Source organism: Mesoplodon bidens (assembly GCF_964165515.1).
Source record: "Mesoplodon bidens genome assembly, chromosome: 15".
Lineage (NCBI taxonomy): Eukaryota > Metazoa > Chordata > Mammalia > Artiodactyla > Ziphiidae > Mesoplodon > Mesoplodon bidens.
The window spans coordinates 26,032,687-26,052,435 of record NC_138171.1 but is presented as its reverse complement, the minus strand read 5'-3'; positions in this window follow the sequence as shown (position 1 = coordinate 26,052,435).

Here is a 19,749-nt window from a genome sequence, read left to right as displayed (position 1 = left end):
AAAAACAGCTCCTGACCTGTTACTGGGCCATCAAGTGACCATGAGGCCAGAACTTCTCATCATGCCCTAGGCACTGTTATCCACCAACCTGTAAGGTCAGGCAGGACCAAGAGCCATCCATCATCAGGTAGAAGTAGTACATCTAGCTTGGCTCAAGGTCCAGCACAAGTAAGCTGCATGAATAGGTGGCGCAGACACCCACCTCCCTTGTCACCTATGTCACCTATTAGTGTTCCCCTACACTTCTCCCTTGGGTCACACCTATGGTCATGTGACCAGCTGATGGAGGAGAAAAAAACCTGAGCTTGGTCCATGAAGGGGCTGGTGTTAGCTGAAAATGGATGCTGTTCAGGGGTGACACTGAAAGACGGGAATGAGAGGGAATCCTCCCAGTAGGCAAAGCTTCAGGCAGCACATCTGGTCATCCACTTTGAGAAAAGGAAGAAATGGCCAGATATTTATAGTCTCGTGGGCTGAGGCAAACAGCTTAATAGTTTAAGCAAGGGCTTGGAAGAAACACAAATTTTTAAAATACTTATTTATTTTCTTTATTATTATTATTATTTTTTGGCTGCATCCGGTCTTAGTTGCGGCACGCAGGATCTTCGTTGAGGCATGCGGGATCTTTCGTTGTGGCACAGAAACTTCATTGTGGCCTGCGGGTTTTCTTTTTCTAGTTGTGGCACATGGGCTCCAGAGCGCATGGGCTCTGTAGTTTGCAGCTCGCAGGCTCTCTGCGCAAGCTCAGTAGTTGTGGTGCGCAGGCTTAGTTGCCCCACGGCATGTGGGATCTTAGTTCCCCAACCAGAGATTGGACCCGCGTCCCCTGCATTTGAAGGCAGATTCTTTACCACTGGACCACCAGGGAAGTCCCAAGAACAAGATTTAGAGATTGGGTATGCCAAAGCAGATTTAGTAACTGCCACTGAAAGTATGTATGACCTGCCACCAACGGGGACTACCACTGACTGCCTGATACAGTACCATCCATTCAGGTGATCAACCAGCCTCTTGGGCCAGCAGAAGGGCTGAGGATTAGTGAAATTGAAATGGACAGTATTCTGAGTATCGGTTAAGGCCTCATGATCAACTGCAACACCAGGGACTCTAGTTAGTTTCGGAAATTTCCCATGAATTATGACTGCATCAGTTTGCTAGGGCAGCCATAACAAAATACTATAGACTGGGTGGCTTAAACAACAGATATTCCTTTTTTCACAGTTCTGGAGTCTGGACGTCCAAGATCAACGTGCCGGCAGGACTGGTTTTCTCTGAGGCTCTCTCCTTGGCTCGCAGGTGGCCGCCCTCTTGCTGCCTCTTCACATGGTGGCCCCTCCATGCACCCTCGTTCCTGGTACAATCTCCTCTTCTTTTAAGGATACCAGCCAGTTGGATTAAGGCCCATCCTAATTGCCTCTTTAACTTGATCACCTTTTTGAAGGCCCTGTCTCCAAATACAGCCGTATTCTGAGGTATGAGGGGTTAGAGCTTCAACATATGAATTTGGGGGGACACAATTCAGTCCATAACAATGGTAACCCAGCATTCCAGAGTAGCTGAGCCTGTATAGGGTGAACTTAATATGAAAAGCAAGTTGACCCAAGCAGTGTAAGCGGTGGACTACAGATACTGGCACTGCCCTGCCCAGACCCCCATAACTGGGCACTAAGCCTCACAGCTCCCCCTTCTCTAGAGAACTGCTTTCAGCTGACAGGAGCCATCCCACCTCCATGGGGGACAACCACCACAGATGATGGATTAATATGAGCAGGGACAAGGCCAGTCCCTGTGCCTGAAAGTGGAACAATGCTGAGGTGTGTTTTTCTGCTCCCTTTCATAGCAGATGATCAGAGGTGCAGGAGGAATAGCTCAAGGTACCATCCAGCACTGAGAAGGGCATGAATTCATGTACACAAGATGTTCATTATTGGAGACAAGGGGGGAAGTTATGGTACAATACAGCCTATGAAATGTAACACTAGTTATATGTGCTGATGTGAGAAAAATCTCCAAGACACGTTAGTGGAGGAACAAGGTGAAAAATACAATGTAGTTTGATCCTTCTATGACTGTTGTAAAGGATAAGTGCTTTCTGGAAGGACAGACAGGAAGTGTCTACAGTGATTAGAACTCCAGGGAGTAGAATGGGCTGGGATGAGGAAGTTGTACATCTGTGCGTCACTCAATATCCTTTTGTACTTGTGAAATTTTTGTCCTATACGTGTATGAATTCCCCCAACATTTTACTATAAACATATTCATACATACAGGAAATTTGAAATAATTACATAGTAAGCACCCATATACCTACACCGAGATTCTATAATGAACAGTTTGCTATGCTTACCCTATCACATATCTGCCAATCTATCCATCCTTCCATCCATCCACCTTATATTTTTATGCATTTCAAAATACATTGCAGTTAGAAGTTCATTTTATCTTTAAACGCTGCAAGATACCTTTCATTAACTAATGTTCAGTAGTTGTTTATGTTTTTAAAGTTTAAGGTAAAATTTATATAGAATGAAATGCACAAATCTTTAAGGGTATCTATGTGTCATTTTTATACCCGATTTTCTTAAGCTTTTTTTAAGAGTGCCGGCACTGGCATCCATTGTTCCACTTTCAGCCAGCACTGACTGAGCCCCTACTTGTGTGCCACGAAGTGTGGCGATGTGCTGGGGCAACACAGTGGACAGGACCAAGCTGCAGTTTTCATGAGCTCCCCCTCCGGTGGTGGGGGGAGGGGAGCAGAAAATACGCACGTAAATGAATAAGTAAATAAATCATTGCATGCTGAGTGAAAGAAGCCAGATGCAGCAGGGTGCATATTGCATGTTCCATTTACATGCAGACCAAGAACAGACAAAACCAATTTATGGTGGGAAAAAAATCAGAAACCAACCCCGTGGGAGCACAGGGCTAGGAATTGGCTGGAAATGGGCATAAGGGAACTTTTTGAGGGGTTTGGGTTACACAGGTGTATGTATTTGTCAAATCTCAGCAAATGGACACTTAAGATCTGTGCTTTTCATTGTATATTGAAAGTTTTTCCATTGCAGCCCACAGACTGGGCAGCCCCCAGGATCACTTTAATGGTTCTAGAGAGTTCTCTGGCTAAAAACCAGTGCCACATCTGTCAGACAATGTTGACAGTCTTATCAAAAGTGATATTCCCATGGTGCTTAATGTTTTTCTGCCTCTTTCTGTCTCTGCATGGTTCCTTGAGGGCCGTGATGTTCAGGCCTGTGTGTTCTGAATGCTCAGTTCCACTGTCATCCTCAGACCCTTCCGGTCCCCAGTTGCCTTGCAAAGGTCATCACTAACCTTTTTGTGGAGAGGGACCCAGGGAGCCGATCTTGGGAGCCAGGGCAGACGTGGCACCCACTTTCTCATGGGCACATGGCTTTGATCTCGTTGGGTTGAACTTGGGTGTCATGGAGGAGGCAGCTGGTGTTGGAAGAACCCAGACGCCAGCTGACAAGAGACGGATGCACCTTGGCCTCCTCCAAGCCGGAAGCCCAACTGCAAGCAAGTGCTGAACTCTAGGTCACCACACATGTGCTGAGGACTTAGTGGGAAGGGTACTGACGTCTGCAACTTAGTTTGAAATGCATCAAACAAATATGATGGATGGGCAGGATTTAGGTGGTAAAATGTAGTGTTATCTGTAAAACTAACTGCTCTGTGTTTGAAAACTTTCTTAAGAAAATATGAGGTTTCTGGCTATATTGCAGAGAGGAAATGTGAGGGGGCCAGACAAGAGGAGCCTCCAGTGAGGAGGCTGCTTCAATTGCCCCAGGGAAGAAATGATGAGGCCTGAGGTGAGGCTATGCAGTGGGGGTGGAGAGGAAGGAGGCCAAAGACACCATATGGGGGAGACTCCGGAGGCGAGGGGGGAGGGGAGACTCTGGAGGTGAGGGGGGGAGGGGAGAAATGAGTGGAAACAGCCAGAAGTCAGGCCCCCTGTGAAAGCCTGGAATGGCCTCTCTCAGGAGCAGCAGACACTGAAAGTGCAGAGATGGGGGTGGAAGGGCATCTTTTTGTGTGTGTGTGTGTGTGGTATGCAGGCTTCTCACTGCTGTGGCCTCTCCCGTTGTAGAGCACAGGCTCCGGACGCGCAGGCTCAGCGACCATGGCTCACCGGCCCAGCCGCTCCGCGGCATGTGGGATCTTCCCGGACCGGGGCACGAACCCGTGTCCCCTGAATCGGCAGGCGGACTCTCAACCACTGCGCCACCAGGGAAGCCCGGGAGGGCATCTTGAACGTCCCTTCCCATCACAGAGGGGAACATTGAAAAGAGTTCCTGCGATGCGCCCACCTCCAGATGGGTCTCCTGGTTTGTCCACAGGTTACCTCTTTCTCCTCTCCTGGAGGACGGGGTGACTAAGTAAGCACAGGAACTTCCGTGGGGTGACTTCGAAGGAGGTGCCAGATGGGTCCCTGTGCTACCCTCCTAGCCTCCAGGAAGTCGAGATAAGCATAGAGCAAGACATTCACAGTCCACAGGGATCTCCAGCCCAGAAAAGGTGCAAAGAAGTTTGAGAGCTTGCTCGGTTTGGGTTTCGGAGCCTCCGCTGGTGCCAGTGGACACAGCCACCCACACGGTAAGAGATTTGTGATCCAGCTCGCACACATTCAGCAAGAGCTCCAAGCCTCTCTGGGTGCGTGATAGATAGCTTGGTGCAGCATCTTCCAGAAGCAGAGCTGCCTCCCACACCCTTGCTGGGAGTGAGAAAGTGATTCCCCTCCTACTCACACTCAGTCCTCAGAGGAATTTGGGTACGTCTGCAACCCCTTTCCAACCACTGCCAGTTCTCCCCCGGGAGCCTTGAACAGGCGACATCCCCAACCAGAGCTCCACAATGTGTTGTTTGTTTTCACCGTGACTTTAGAAAAAGTATGTCACCTCTCTGAAGGGGACTCACCTAGACCTCATCTGCAGAACACAGACCTGCTAGAGAATGGACTTGAAGATATGGGGAGGGGGAAGGGTAAGCTGTGACAAAGCGAGAGAGAGGCATGGACATATATACACTACCAAACGTAAAATAGCTAGCTAGTGGGAAGCAGCCGCATAGCACAGGGAGATCAGCTCGGTGCTTTGTCACCACCTAGAGGGGTGGGATAGGGAGGGTGGGAGGGAGGGAGACGCAAGAAGGAAGAGATGTGGGAACATATGTATATGTATAACTGATTCACTTTGTTATGAAGCAGAAACTAACAAACCATTGTAAAGCAATTATACTCCAATAAAGATGTTAAAAAAACAAAAACAAAAACAGTACCCAGGGCTTCCCTGGTGGCGCAGTGGTTGAGAGTCTGCCTGCCGATGCAGGGGACACGGGTTCGTGCCCCGGTCTGGGAAGATCCCACATGCCGCGGAGCGGCTGGGCCCGTGAGCCATGGCCGCTGAGCCTGCGCAGCCGGAGCCTGTGCTCCGCAATGGGAGAGGCCACAACAGTGAGAGGCCCACGTACAGCAAAAAAAAAAAAAAAAAAAAAAAAACAGTACCCAGCTCCAGGCATCGGCGTGGGGTTAAATGGGTTAATACCAACAAGGGTGCATAAGAACTCGGTAAGCTTAATTATAGCCATTATCTTCATCACTATAATCCCGTTGTCACCTCCTATGCTGTTGCTCTTCCATTTTGGTGGTGTTATACAATTTCCTGTTAGAAGTAGAAAATCAAATGTATTTACGTTTCAAACATGATCCATTTACCAAAATGTGTGTTGAGTAAACAGTAATCTTAGGAGCTGGCAGATATTGCAAAATGTAAATGCAGACGTGGCAGGTAGGGGAAGGCGGTACACAAACAACAGGTGTTTGGGAGATGATGGCTGAAAGATTAAGAGCCCAAGCTTTGGAGTCAGATGGACCAGAGTTCAAATCCCGACATCTTGTCCCGGTAGCTGTGTGACCTGGAGCCAGTCTCCCCACCTTTGTGTACCTCATTTCCTCATGTGTACAATGAGGGAAGGGGGAGAATAGCAGCGAACTTGCAGGCTGGAGGCTCAGTCTGGCGGGTAGTGAGCCCTCAGAGACGGTAGGGCTGTTCCTATCCTGTACTTCAGGCAACCTCTCCTTTCTTACAAAATTAGCCCCCAGGATTATGTTCTGAAGTCAAACTTGGGAAATGTGAAAGTCGAACGAGGGAGATTTACACAAGGCAGGTGTGTGTCTGTTTGCAGGGTGGGGTGGGGGGGTGAGGAGGGGGTTGGGGGGGGTGTTGACGGCTATCCAGTTCCCAGAGGGCTAAAACCACTTAGACCCTCATGATGCTCTGATGATACAGTTCCATCATCCCATATTTGTTCTGTATTTTTGGTCTCTGTCCTCACGACTGAGACAATTGAGCACTGTGTTTTTATATTCCTTTGTCCATTTCTTGCTTGCTCTCTGTCTCCCCAGGAGAATGTAAGACCCAGAAGGGCAGGGGGCAATCTGTTTGCTCCCTGCTATGTCCGAAGCCCCCAGAACTGTGTCCACACTCAGGCAGTGTATAATACAATTAGCTGACTGACCCACTGGCCTGCTGGCTGACTGGGTCTGTCTGTCCCACAGTCCTGAGTTACTAAATAGAATGAGGGAGATGGGGAGAAATATTGAGCACAGATCTAAAACTGCACAAGCCCCCACGTGTAGCCAGGTGTAGGCATCTTCCTAGCACTGCCCTGGGCTGCTGGGGAGGCTTTCCTCACCCTCATGACCAAGAGAGAATGGGATGGGGGCTGCCCTTAAGAGTCTGTCTCTGAGGATGGCCATTTGAGGGGATATAAAGCTGAAACTCTGAGTCCCCCAAACTAAGACTCCCCATTTGTGATCTCAGAAGCTCCCAAGGGGCCTAATCCAGGGACCTCCACCTCCCAGGGGATCCCCCCAATTTTCCACCCCACATGCCTGCCACAGCCAGACCCCATTTCTAAGGGCAGGCAGAACTCCTAAAGGACGGTTCTCCTAACGTCCCCCAACTCGTAAAACCACTCAGTTTCTCCTTTATCCAGTTATAGCCACACAATATCAGTAATAACAACTGCAACAATCTTAATAGAAATCCCAATACTAAGAGCTCCCTTACTGGGTTCCAGGCTCTGCCCTAAGTAAGCACTTTTCTTCGAGCCTCTCAGCTCATCTTTCCAGCAGCACTACTGTTTTTGTTGTAGGAAGGGGGACCCCTTCCAGGGTCTGAGAGTGGGCTCTTGTCTAACACTCAGAAATGAATTGTCTGAGGAGACACGTGCTAACAAAGCAAGAGACTTTATTGGGAAGGGGTGCCTGGGCAGAGAACAGCAGGGCAAGGGAACCCAGGAGAACTTCTCTGCCACGTGGCTCACAGTCTCGGGTTTTATGGTAATGGGCTTAGTTTCCAGGTTTTCTCTGGCCCGTCACTCTGACTCAGGGCCCTTCCTGGTGGCACGCACATCACTCAGCCAAGATGGATTCCAGCGAGAAGGATTCTGGGAGGTTGGTAGGACATATGGACTGGCATCTCCTCTCTCCTTTTGACCTTCCCCGAATTATTCCAGTTGGTGGTTACTTGTTAGTTCTGCTTTCCTTACCAGGACCTCCTGTTGTAAGATAACTCAGGCAAGTGGTTACTATGGTGCCTGGACAGGGCAGGAGGTTTTGGTCAGTGATTCCCCTAACAACTCCCCCTTGAGAGACTTCATACTCAAGATACTTCTTGGGAATTGGGGCAGAGGTCTCTTTCTTCTGTAACTACTTCCTGCTGAGAGTGGGCATATTCCTGCCTAGTAGAGTAGAAGTTTCTCTCCACCTGATCTAAATCGAGGTATTCTGTGCCCCAAACCAGCATTCACCCGCATAGTAACAACAATTTAGCCTGAAACTGTCAGACCCTGTCAGAGATGAACCTTGTAAGCAGTTGAAACAGACAGGGGCCAAATAGGAGGCTTAACAGGATGGTCATCGCCAGGCCCAGAAAAGGAAGGCAAAATTTGGGGTGAGGGCTGCAGGGTGTGTGACTTTCTTCTGATTGGTTGGTGGTGAGGTAACAGGGTGGTGCTCCAGGAATCTTGCACTCAGCCTGAAATTACCATCCTCCACCTGGGTGGGGGCCCCAGTTCTGCAGAAGAACTCAAAGATATTGTTATGCTTACTCCTTGAGGAGGAACCAGGACTCTGCCCCAAGGCTGCACTACCATTTGACTGCTCCTCCCCTATTTCTGCATCCCGTCCCTTCCCTGATTAACAACTGTTTGAATCTGCCCTTTGGAACTCAGGAAAAGTCAAGGAGGTTGAATAAAGCCTAATCCTACAAACAAGAAACAGGGGACACAGAAAGAATTTGTATTCCAGAGTCCCAGAGAGTCCTGCTCAGTTTCAATTCAGGGAACTGGGCAACAACAGCTCTGGCCACTTCCTGCTAAAACAGGCATAGTCCTGCCTCAATTTGGGGAATAGACACTGAATTGGAAATATTTCTGAGTTCAAAGTCCTGTATCTGTGTCTTGTATGATTAAAATCTCAATCCCTTGGTCCTCCATTTTGGTGTAACAGACCCAGTTAGAAGTAGCTGGAGGAGTGACAACAGGAATTTTAATAGACAAAATAAATCTCATCCCCTGAGGAATTCAGAAGAGTAAGCCTGAAACCCAGTCTGGACCTCGCACCCTGGGGAGACTTGTAGCCAAAAGTTGTTTACTTTTATCTGTCGGTTTTTACTCCCAATGTGGTATTAACATATACATAACAGGAGCCATTGGCCACTATACATCTTTTTCTACTAATATCTGATCTAAAGCAATTTCATTTTCTAAACATTTACTAGTTACAAGAGGATACCTTGAAACCATAACGTTGCAGCTAACAGCTGCCAGCAGCAGACATTGTTTTGAGAATGGCTGCTGGTATCCCAAGTCTGACACAGCTCAGAAAACTCAAGTTCTTAGCAATACAAGGACTTGTCTGAAATCATGTCCATAATGCCACCTAGTGTTACTTTGGATGTCTGAACCACAGCTACTCCATTTTGACTTTCAATTGCATTTCTCTCCTTAATGGGCAAAGCAGATGTCACCATTAATGATTTTAGTGCTTTTCTAGATATGAGAAGATGCAAGAATTTGGGCTCATAAAATCTTTTCCTGAAAGTGTCTAACTATCTGAAGGCCTGTTCTGCTAGTTTTTCCAGAGCACAGAGCACCTCATTCCTAACCTCCACCCTGAACTCCTTTCAGAGTGTGTTGAAGGTCAGTGGCTGCAATGGCCATTGACCTAATCCTTGCAGAGGCAAGGAAAATATTCCCTCTTGTTGCTTCTTCTCATATCTAGTGTTACACTATTACAATCATTGATCTCATATGGGACTATATCATCATTTTATCAGAGACTCAGTCATACATTTGGTAATGAAACAAACAACAATTCTGTAAAACAGGCAATATAAAAATAATATAGGGTTTCCTTGGTGGCGCAGTGGTTGAGAGTCCGCGGGCCGATGCAGGGGACACGGGTTCGTGCCCCGGTCTGGGAGGATCCCATATGCCGCGGAGCGGCCGGGCCCATGAACCATGGCCACTGAGCCTGCACGTCCGGAGCCTGTGCTCCGCAATGGGAGAGGCCACAACAGTGAGAGGCCTGTGTACTGCAAAAAAATAAATAAATAAATAAAATAATATAGTTAGCAGTATTAGTAAGGTCATAAGTTAGCACTTAAGAACTTCCATTAGGTGCAGCCCAGTATATCCCAGGTCATCTGACTTAACCTGTTCTGTACCAATCTTTACCTTTAAGGGAAATTATATATTGGCACTGTCCATAAGGCACCCAGCCCAGTTTCCTAGTGTTACTAGACTGATTATCCTTAGTATGATTTAATTGTTCCCAACACAGAGGAGCCTTTAAACTTAAATTACCATAGCCTGGTGTTAACTACATAAATCCAACCCATAATTGTGGGAGATTTTATTCCTTGGCTGAAATGTTGCTTGTTGCTTTGATTGAGCTTGAGTAATAGAGGAAAATTCATATTTATGGCCAGGGTCAGAGCAAGCATTATTAATTGGCCAGGTGAGGGGATTCCATCTAGTAATATCAATATCAGTGGCTTGAACAGGACTAAAAGTTTTTCTTTTAAAATAAATTTCTAAGAGTCAACCAGTTAGACCCTTGGAGTGGAGAAATCCACCAAGGTAACCCAGAAGTGCTAGACACAGGTAACTGGCCACAGACCCAACAACTGGACTGATTTTTAAGACTAGCATAAGATGGTGCCCATGGTAGAAAAACATTTGATTCATATGCAAAGTTCCAAGAAGTCAAGAAAACATTATAATATGAGTCAGGTCGAGGATCTTGGGCTAGCTGTCTACTTCTGATGTTGTCTTCTTCTTGTTCTAGTAGGAGTGTAGTTTCTCCTCTGTTGGAGCATTGTTTTAAGGTGAGCCTTAGTAAATACAGACCTCCATTAACAAAACTGGAATTTAATGTTCGCTGAAACATAATCTTTTTTTCTCTCTAAAATTACCCTCATTTTTATCAAATATAACGAAATTAAGACTAATTTTTTGCAAAATAAGTCTGGTCTCAATAAACTTGATCTGATGATTTATATAAACTATGATTGATCATATAGGCCTTTTTTTTTTTTGCTTTGCTGAAACTTTTATAAGAAGTCTCAGACTGAGCCTTTAAAAGACCTCTCAGGGCTAGGAAAGTCATGCCAAGGTCTTGTCACAGATTTCTCCTGACAGATCTAGGTGAATTTCTCCCTTTTCAAGGTCTCCAAAATACCTTAAGATTTCTGTACATGTTAGTGAGGTAGCCTTCCTAATTTATCTGTTAAAGCTGCTGGGAACCTAAGAGTTTCCAATCTCTGGAGGGAACAGATAGACAGAAAAGATAAATGTTTCAATTCTGCTTACAAAGGTACAATTTACCAAATTACTGTAAGTCATAGTGAGTTTGAGGGGAAGGTTTTCCTTACACTTGGAAAACACAGATTCAAACCAGTAATTTTTCAGATAGAAACTATAAAAATTATAACCATATTCACCAGTTCACTCAGTCCTATGTAGATAATCCTTTTTGTTAACAGTTTTATAAAGCCATCAGGTTTCCCATTTGAATTCTTCAATTTCTTACCCAGTTCAGCATTATGGTCTGAAAGTCAGAAACTTGTATTTATCCAAAAGTCCTTTCTATAAATCTTCTTGAAGATGAGGCATTTTTGCTAAGGCATTAGAGTGAAACCATAAGTGTCTACGAATGACAAAAAGACTTAAGAAGGCAGAGAAAAAAAAAAACCTGATTACAATTCAATCAACAAAGAAACTTGGTTACTGCTGTGACATACAACACTTGCAGATAATAACTAGAATTATGATTGATAACATTTTACCAGGACATATCAAAACATATTTAGGAACTCCACATAATTTCTAGAATATCTATATTAGTAATATTTACCAAACAATATAACCTAAGAGGATTTATTACGTATCTGACAATACTTCACATGTAATTTAACATACCAAATGAACTTAATTAGTTTAATATCCTCTTTGGGATGTTTCAGGAGCCCTTTGAAGCATCCCAAAGTTAGCTAGAGGTCAAAAGGACTTCATTAGAATTTAATTTTGGAAGTTTTGTCAAAAAAAATATCAAAAGGATTTAGAATACTCAGTCAGATAGGATCATAGATCACTGTGAAACAATAGTTACTCAGTTAAAGTAACAATAAAAGATTTCAAAGACAAATACAGAACAGATCACTTAAAAGGTCACAACACTAGAATTTCGAGTTACCAAAATCTGGAGAGACTATTTTTAGATAGACATTCTTAAACATTCTTAATTCTTCCTATAGAGTTTACCTAAAAGCTCTTCCCTCATTTGCATTTAATTCACTTATAAAATTTCATCATACCAAGTTATTTTTCTTGCTGACAAATTTGCAACAGATACAATAAGATCTTATTTAACTTTTATTAAACCTAGGTACCATAAGGGTATTACACTTAATGTTGATGACTCTGAAGACATGTCTATATTAATTAGATCAACAAGCTTATATATTAACACCAGATATTAATTTAATACCGAATATTTCCCAGTTCATGTGAACCTGAAATTAATTCTGGCAAGTTACCTTCTGTATTTTTCAGAATTTATATAAGCGCTTAATTTTCTTTGAGCCAATTAAGTAGAGCTCATTGACAAATTAATTTTGATAATACCATCAAAGGTAAAGATAATGCACACATAAACACATAGACAGACACTACAAGAGATCTCATAGCTTCATTTTCTAAACTTAGTCATGAATCAGATATTACAATATAAAACTCACTAGTTTATAAATAACTGCTGGAATAAGTAAATGTTAAAAGGCTTCTTCCCCATTTTTTTCCTCATCTCAGAGATGGTCTAGATAAGATAAGTGTTCCTGAGAGACCTGGTGTCAAGGTACAGGGAGAGAAAATTAAGTTCTCCTAGTAGGACTTGTTCCTCAGGGTCAGAATTCTGAAAAGATGTTTTTATCAAGCTTGCCTCTGTGTATGCAAAAAGAACCATTTGGGGAATTTTCAAGAGTTTTACCTAAACCAATTTTCTCTGGAGTCTAAACAATATGGTGGCCATACAATGTTATAATAAAATATCATCTCTTTCTTAGTCATAGGCTCATAACTAAAATCTTTGCAGTCAGACAGAATTCACCCAAGAGGGCTCTGCAGTGGAATAGAACCAGAATTTCCCATTTTACAAGACAGAATGGCCATCACAAATCACAACACAGAACACAAAGTATAAAACACAAACAGGCAAGGCTGTCCTAATCAGACACTCCCTTAAATACAGATCGCAGTCTCTCAGAAAACCTCCTACAGAGACACAGAACTTCAGATCTGAGTACTGACAGAGTAAATGGAAATACCTCAGGTCTTCAAAGATTTCAAAGGGAGGAAAGGAGGCCACGTTGAAAGAAGTGGGGAAGGGAGAGGGACAAAATGGGTGGCCTTAGGTCTCCTGCCACCTGTGGATGCCCAGGTGTTATGGGACTTTTCCCTGGGCTTCCAAGAAGGGAGAACAGGAGCTCAGCCCTACCAGAAACCAGAAACCAGATACAAGATATACCAGACCAGAATCTGAGTTCTCTGTCCACCAAAGGTGATCAGGCTCTGACCCTCAGATCAGGCTGAGGCCATTCAGCCAGACTCCTGCATCCAGGACCAGTTCAGAAGAAAGAGGTGTAGGATAGGAGGGGTTGAAAACAGGAAAGGGAAAGGGAAGGGGAAAGAGGTCAACAAAGTCTCTTGTTCCTTACCCATTCGGGGCACTCTGGCCAGTCGTGTGCATCAGGAGGAGACCAGGGACAAAAGGGTCCCGGTAGCGGCCACTGGGTCTGGTCCGTCAGCAGGTGAGCTGGTCCCTGACTACCCCAAGTGGTCAAGATGTCAGTCCTAGCAAAGAAAAAATCCCGCCAGAGTTGCCATTTGTTGCAGGAAGGGGGCCCCTTCCAGGGCCCAAGAGTGGGCTCCTGTCTAACACTCAGAAATGAATTGTCCGAGGAGCCACACGTGCTGACAAAGCAAGACACTTTATAGGGTAGGGGCGCCCGGGAGGAGAGCAGGAGGGTCAGGGAACCCAGGAGGACTGCTCTGCCACGTGGCTCACAGTCTCGGGTTTTATGGTAATGGGATTCGTTTCCGGGTTGTCTCTGGCTAATCATTCTGACTCAGGGTCCTTCCTGGTGGTGCACGCATCGCTCAGCCAAGATGGATTCCAGCGAGGAGGATTCTGGGAGGTTGGTAGGCCATATGGACTGGAGTCTCCTCTCCTTTTGAACTTTCCCTAATTCTTCTTGTTGGTGGTAGCTTGTTAGTTCCGCCTTCCTTACCAAGACCTCCTGTTGTAAGATAACTCATGCAAGTGGTTACTATGCTGCCTGGCCAGGGCAGGCAGTTTTGGTCAGTGGTTCCCCTAACATTTTGAGAGTTAAATGAGTTAATAAGTGCTTAGAACAGGGCCTGGGAAGGGAGTGAGTGCTTGTGTGGCTGTGAGGTTCCCTTCCCATGTCCACAGCTGAACCAAAGTCAGCCACTGCTCAGTGACCTCGGTGACGAGGGCAGGGCCAGAGCCCCTTCTGAGAGCAGGGAGTCTCACCTGTGCTCTCCACAGGGCTCCCCCAGCTCCCTCTTGGGCCTCTGATGTGGCCCCCAAGAGATGGACAGAGACAGAGAGAGAGAGAGAGGGAAGGGAACAGAAAGAGATAAAGACGTAGAGAAACCAGTCTGTGTGAGAGATAGAGACAGAGGCCCCAGGAGAACTGGTGTCAGAGTGGTTCAGACAAGTAGGGTCCTGGAGGCCCGGTTTAGGGGGTCAGACCAGACTCTCCCTCTGCCTGAGGGAGCCTCCACTGCAGCCTGTGGCGTTCTGGGGTGAGCCAAGGGGCTAGCAGGACCCCAGCCCTGCTAGTGCTCAGTTCCCATCCCCCACCTCCACCTCACCTCCAACCCTGGGTCTGGTTTCTGGTGGAAATGGATCCAGCCCACTTCCCTGGCATCCACTCTGTTCCATCACAAGGCTCAGATATTACCTGAAAAACTGGGTTTGCCTCTTGGTGGCTGTGAAGCCAAAAGACACAGCCAAGGCAGAGATCGGGAGAAGGAAGGACTTATTACTTGCAGCCAGTAAGGAGAACACCGGGGATCTTTCCCAAAGCAGTGTCTCCCTGAGCAGCACAACCGGGGAAGTTTTAAGCTCAGGGTACATGCATGAAGGGGCTTGAGCAGAGGAGAACTCAGCACAGGATCAGGGCCAAGGTCGACAGACCTTGAAATCAATGATTACTGAGACTTGTTCAAGAGCAAGCATTGCGACCAACATTAGACCACAAAATGGCTTAGGCCAAAATGGCTTCTCTTATGTCAAGAAAGCCTTCCTTGTTCTCTTTCTCCAGAGAAAGAGACAGACAAGCCCTCAGACTCACTCTTTCCAAAACCCACCTTGTTTCTTTGCCCCTCCACCTGGAAGGCCCTCTTCTTCTGACCCTGCATGTCAGCGTCTTATCATCAGCCCAGATGAAAAGTCCCCTCTTCCAGGAAGGCTTCTCTGAACTATCCCCCTCCCCAATCAGGCAGGGCACCGCCTCCAGGCTGCTGGCAACTGTCACACTCAAGACAGGTGTGGACCAATCTACCTGCTCTATCATCTGACACCTTTTGCCTGAGTCCCACACTCTGGCCTTTGTACTGCTTGCCTGGCCCTGCTAACACTCCCCGACCTCCATCACAGCACTTCCGGGAGAGCCTGGGCTTTCTGCAGTTACAGCACTATAGCTCTGTCTGGGTCTCCCTTCCTTAGAGCACTTGCTTACCAAGGCCAAGCTGACCTCCACCTAATCACATGCCACCTCATTGATAGGAAATCACAGTGCTTAGCCCTCTGCTTGCATTGACCCTCATATGACCCAATGCCTGTCCTTTCTGTCTCTGTAGGACTCATCCCCCCCCTTGACTGTGAGCCCTACAAGGGCAGGGCGTACCTGATCTTTGTCCCCCTCCACTCCCCTCCTAGAGCTAGAAGTCTGGTTTCGCCAAGTTCATTTGCATTGAATCTAAAATCTGTTCCTGTCCCATAAAAGAGGGATTATGCCTACAAGCTTCCAACACGGATTTCTTTTTTCCCTTTCCTGCTGGTTCCGGGACTAGCATGACAGGGCTTTTGTTTCCTCCATCAACCTTGCCCCTGGCAGTGTTTCCCAAGAATCCTGAGCTGGTGAGGGCTGTGGGCCAGCTCTGGGAAAAGAATGAGCTTTCCTCCACTCCCTTGTTCTCAGCCCAACCTATTTACTCATTTTCAAGCCATTTCATGGGACTGATTGTTTGCTGATCCAAAAAAATGCATTCAGTGTAAAAATTTTTTTAATTCTGAAAACACAAAGACAATGGTAAAGGTCACCTATGATGACACAACTAAGAAATAAACATTGTTACCATTTTGGTGCCTTTCCTTCCAGTATTTTTTCTAGATGGAAAAAAATAATTTTTTTAACACAAAAGAGAAGAAACTGTTTCCTTTTTTACTTGCTGAGAGACTTAAATTAGTTTCTCTGTATTGTTTTGTGACAGCTGCCTGGTGGCCCACAATTTATTTAATAAATCCCTGTCGATGGACATTTAAGCTGGTGTCACTTTATATATAATGCTGCAGTGCACATCCTAACAGTTCATTTGTCAACCTCATCAACCTCCTAGTTCCCACCCGTCTGAGGTCTACGTGCTTGTGGGCAGCGTACAGTTAACTTCTTCCACCTGGTAAGGGTTTCTGCAAAACAGCTCAAATGATATGGCTCAGAATATTACCTATAGCTCTTGAAGAGGAGCTGCTAAAGGTCCTTGACTTTGTGTAATGGCTAAACTATTATTAGTTTGTCTTGCTTCACCGTTTCCCTTTACTTTTGCATTTTCTTACTATTCTGATTAATTATATTCTTTGGAACTCAGGGAAAGGGCTAAAGTTTTCCTATAGACAAGAGGCAGGCAGAAGACGTTGGGCGGGGGAGGGGGAATCTGTCCCTGGAAGGACCCATAACATGCTGCTAGGTTACACTAATACTTCCTTTTGCTCACATCACTGGGCAATTCCCTCAGACAGAACCTACACACACCCTGGGTCATGGATATGAGGCTTCCTAAGAACAAATTTGCTCTCGAGAAAAGGCCATTCCTCACTGTGTATTTACCAAGCTCCCTCTGCTATAAGCAAAGGTTATCAGAGTCAGCCTGGCCCACAGCATCCAGGAGCCCAACATCCTTATCTAACAGTTGGGGAGACTGAGGCCCAGAGATAAGGGATTAGCAAACTCTACGTTGTATAGAGATTTTCTCCCCTCTGCAATCTCTCTGACATTTTGCAAGGGAATGCAAAATCTTCAAGGATGCAGGTGGGATGGAGAAAGGATATAGCTCTATATCGCTCATGGCAAACATTGCTAACAAGCATCACAAATTCTTCTGCTAGTCCAGACACTTGAGAACATCTCCAACAGCCATTATCATGCAACAGGACTTGACAAGACAAGTGAAGTGTTTCTGCCATTCTGGTGGCATCTTTGGTGCCAACAAAGAGCCTTTTTAAATTGAAGACTTGAGCCCATTCAAGTGAGTTTCTCAAGGTGGCTTCCTTTTTGCCTTCTGAGATAGGAAGTGTCCACAAGTCCTCCTGATTTCCGTCTGTCTAACCCTGCCATGTCCTCAGAGACCCTTTCTGGTTTTCCACAGGACCACAGATTTCTAGGAAGAGGATGCCCCTCATCCCAGCTGGAGGTGACGGGGTGGGCTGGGACAGAGGGGTAGAACGTGGGCTCCAAAGTCAGACAGAAATGGGTCCAAATCCTGGCTCCACATTTTACAGCTGTGAGACGTTGGGCAAGTCACTGTCCTCCCCCAAGAACCTTCTTCATCTGGAAAATAGAGGTGATAACACCTCTATTTTCTCCCTTCTGGGCCTTACTTTGCTGGTCTGTAAACAAGAGATGGTCTTTTTCCTCTCTGCCACTTTGCTGTGTCAGAGTGTATATCTTTGATTCAATAGCAAACTCTCTCCCCACCCCTAACCGAGGTTTCTACGTACCTGTTTGGCAGGGGAGAGGAGATCTCTCTCTCTGTCTCTCTCTCTCTCACACACACACACACACACACACACACACACACACACACACCCCATTCCCCCTCTCTGGCTCCATGCAGGAATAGAGCACAGGCTGGAAGGAGAGGAAAGGGGGCAGGAGAGGGTTACCTTGACTGATACTATTGCAACATGGTCCCCTACTTTCTGGGGAGACAAAAACTGTTTACAGCTGAGTCTCATGGGCACCTTCATGGGGGTGTTTCAAACCTCCGTGTCGGGCTTCCCAAGCTGCAGCTACAGACGAGGGTAGAGCTTCTCCAATGGCTGACCTCCCTACATGCCACCCCCAGTCCCTGGCTCTCTGGCAGCCTTTCCCCACTGCCCAGGGATGATAATGGGAAGGACTGAAACCAGCCCTATTCCAGATCCTTCTCCTGCAGGGTCCACACCAGGCCCTTGGAAACACACACACACACACACACACACACACGCTTTGACCCTGTCCAGAAGGAGCAGAGAGCAATAATTTTTCCCTCCTGGAAGGCATCCCAGGAAGGGGACACAGCACGAGCAAAGGCCTGGGAGCTGGAAAGAGGGGAGGCCAGGACAAAGAGGCCCTGAGCAGTCTGGGGGTTGGTGGGGGCTGAGTGGCACTGAGGACAAGGGTGTGGTTTCCAAGGACAGAGGCGTGCTGTCCATGGGGGGCAGCAGAGCCAGCTGGAGAGCCTGGGAGGAGGCATCTGCCTCTGGAGATGCGCCCAAGGGGATGGCAGGCTCCCTCCGGGAGGCCGCTCTGACTCCAGAAGCATCTCATCGTTAGGTGTTTGGGGCCATTGGCGTGTTGCAGACATGGCAGGATGGCAAATGCTCTTGCCTTCTTCCTCTTGACAGCTCCAGGGAGGGGAGACCAGCCAGGGCCTGGCCATGCACTGTGTGACGCCACGGCCCTCGCTGCCCCTCTCTTGTCCGCCTGCACATGGAGACAGGATTCAGTACCGGCTCTCCCAGCTCTGAACCACCATCCCAGCTTCTAGACTGAAGTCAGGCAGCAAGGCTGAGTCCTCAGATTGTGCCAAAAGGCCCTGTTTGGGTCCAACTCCCCGACACTAAGCTAGAGTCACTGGGGAAGGACAGCATAGTAGTGAAGAGTGTGTGGTCTGGACTATACAATACACTCAAGTCCCAGCTCTGGAAGCCCTGGGCATGGACCTGCAGCAAGGCACTCACCTCTCAGGGCCTCAGATACCCTGGGTAAACTCAGGGCTGCTGACACTCACCTCTGGGTGAAGTGAGCCAAGGCACCCAGGCAGTGGGTGAGAGGGGTCCCACGGCGCTGTTCATTTGTCCCCTTGGTTCACAGCCATGACTCACTCATTCACCCCGTAAATACTCACTGAGACTTCTGAAGGCACAGGCAGGGCAAAGTTGGTGCAATTGCTGCAGAACGAACGAATAGGAGCACAGGCTAAGTGCTGGGTGAGCACGCACCTCAGTTCATGCTCTCAGCAGCCTGTGAGGGAGGTACTAGCATAATCCCCATTTTACAGATGAGGACATTGAGGCCCAGAGAGGTGAACTACCTTGCCAACAGTTACACAGCAAAGGAGTGGCAAAAGTGGGATTCAAACCTATTCTCTTGAGTGAATTAATTCATGGAGATGTGTATTCCTAAATCCCAGGACATATTTAGGAATAAGGGATGGGCAAGGTTATTCTTTCCATCCCCCAAGTTAATTATTTGGCTACACTATGATCGTAGCCTCTCTGCAAAGGCTCATCCTATTCTAAGCAATAATAACAACAGCAACAAGCACTCACATTTATTGAGCACTTACTCTGTGCCAGGACTTCCAGTCCCTGTCCTCTCAGCACTTGAGGAGGCACGTGCTACCATTATTCCCATTTCACAGATGAGAAACTGAGACTCAGAGAGGTTAGGGAACATGCCCTGAGTCACAAGGCATGGAAATAGTGGTGCCAGGACTGAAACTCAATTTGTCTCAGGACGCCCTGTGTCCGCCAAGATATCCCTAGATAGGTTATGAGGTCAGAGTTTCGGTTTGAGTGCTGGCTCTGCTGTTCGCTGGCTAGTGAAGCCGGTACCTCTGTGGCAAAGTCAAGGTAACAATGCTGACCCTGGTGGGAAT